The 2,289-nt window shown below is 49.8% G+C and overlaps 1 pseudogene; it reads left to right on the top strand.

The window, feature by feature from the left end:
* The first annotated feature begins 205 nt into the window (after window positions 1–205).
* LOC116905908 lies at window positions 206–1,318 on the top strand (annotated as a pseudogene).
* The last annotated feature ends 971 nt before the right edge of the window (window positions 1,319–2,289 follow it).

Below are 2,289 nucleotides of genomic sequence, written 5' to 3' on the forward strand. Positions count from 1 at the left end.
GCTGCTATGTCGGGGGTGTCCAGGGTTCTCTTTGCCTAGACTGTCTGACTTAGCTCTCTGCTCACCTTGACCACTTCCCCCTGCAAACCACATGTAAGATTCTGTACTTCAGAGAGCCCTGAGATCCCCACCGCCAGCCTGGTCATAGTCACACCCGGAGGAGCCGCAGCCGCCACCACCGGCCCCAGTCACTATCACCACAACCATGAGCAACGAGGCCGAAACCTAGCAGCAGCCCTCAGCCCCCGCCGCCCTCAGCGCTGCCGACACCAAGCCCGGCTCCACGGGCAGCAACGCGGGTAGTGGCCGCCAGGGCGGCCTCACATGGTCAGCGCCCGCCGGCGGGGACAAGAAGGTCATCGCAAGGAAGGTTTTGGGAACAATAAAATGGTTCAATGAAAGGAACGGATACGGTTTCATCAACAGGAATGACACCAAGGAAGACGTATTTGTACACCAGACTGCCATAAAGAAGAACCCCAGGAAGAACCTTCGCAGGGTAGGAGATGGAGAGACTGGGGTTTGATGTTGTTGAAGGAGAAAAGGGTGCGGAGGTAGCAAGTGTTACAGACCCTCGTGAAGTTCCAGTTCAAGGCGGTAAAGGCGGAGCAGACTGTAACCATTATAGACGCTATCCACATCGTAGGGCTCCTCCAGGCAATTACCAGCACAATTACCAGAATAGTGAGAGTGGGGAAAAGAACAAGGAAGGCCAGGCCCAACAACGCCAGCCCTATCGCAGGCGAGGGTTCCCACCTTACTACATACAGAGACCCTATATGCGCATGGACCACAGTATTCCAACACCCCTGTGCAAGGAGAAGTGATAGAGGGTGCTGACCACCAGGGTACAGGAGAACAAGGTAGATCAGTGAGACAGAATATGTATCGGGGTTACAGACCATGGTTCCGCAGGGGCCCTCAAGGTAGACCAGTAAGACAGAATACGTAAGGAGTTGGGGATTTAGCTCAGCGGAAGAGCGCTTGCCTAGGGAGCGCAAGGCCTTGGGGTTGGTCCCCAGCTCCGGGGGAAAAAAAAAAAAAGACAGAATATGTATTGGGGTTACAGACCATGGTTCCGAAGGGGCCCTCCTAGTCAAAGACAGCCTAGAGAGGATGGCAATGAAGAGGACAAGGAAAATCAAGGAGATGAGACCCAAGGTCAGCAGCTACCTCAACGTTGGTATCGTTGCAACTTCAATTACCGAGGCAGACGCCCAGAGAACCGGAAACCACAAGATGGCAAGGAGACAAAGGCAGCCAATCCACCAGTGAGAATTCGTCCGCTCCCGGGACTGAGCAGAGTGGGGCTGAGTAAAAGCCGGCTTACCAGGTTGGGGATTTAGCTCAGGGGTAGAGTGCTTGCCTAGCAAGCACAAGGCCCTGGGTTCGAGCCCCAGCTCCGAAAAAAAAGAAAAGGAAAAAAAAAAAAGCCGGCTTACCATCTCCACCATCATCCGGTTTGGCCATCCAACAAGACGAAATGAATATGAAATTCCAGCAGTAAGAAATGAACAAAGATCGGAGCTGAAGACCTTAAGAGCTTGCTCTTTGCCCGTTGGGCAGGTCCACTAGAGCTGTCTGCAGTATCTATGAGCATGGGGTTTTCTTATTTTTACCTAAAGATGTCTCTTTTTGGTAATGACAAATGTGTTTTTTAAGAAAGAAAAAAAAAAGCCTTTTTTTTGTTTTGTTTTGTTTTTTTGAGCTGAGGACCGAACCCAGGGCCTTGTGCTTGCTAGGCAAGCGCTCTACCACTGAGCTAAATCCCCAACCCCCTCAATACACCTTTAATGGTTTTAATTGTTTCATATCTGGTCAGGTTGAGATTTTTAAGAACTTCATTTTTAATTTGTAATAAAGTTTACAACTTGATTTTTTTCAAAACAGTCAACAAACTGCAAACACCTGTTAATAAAGGTCTTAAATAATAATAATTAAAAAAAAAAAGAAGAGTCTGTACTTTAGCCAGGTCTCGACAAACAAAACAAAGACAAAAAAAGTGACATATGATATTGAAGATTTAAAGATATTAGGCAAATTAAAAGTATCGGAGTCGACTGCTCCCAAACCCTGTGGGAGAGAGAGCTCACCGCCTGGACAGGTGGGCACTCCTGAGACTGCAGAGCGGAAGAGACCACCAACACTGCCCACCCCTGCCCACATCCCTGGCCCAAGAGGAAACTGTATACGGCCTCTGGGAACTGGAAGATAGGGGCACTGGAGCTGCAGGTCCCCTGCGCCCCAGACATCACCGGAACCTGAAGGGACTGGATCAACAGTTCTCTG

Source organism: Rattus rattus, chromosome 7 (assembly GCF_011064425.1).
Source record: "Rattus rattus isolate New Zealand chromosome 7, Rrattus_CSIRO_v1, whole genome shotgun sequence".
Classification (NCBI taxonomy): Eukaryota; Metazoa; Chordata; class Mammalia; order Rodentia; family Muridae; genus Rattus; species Rattus rattus.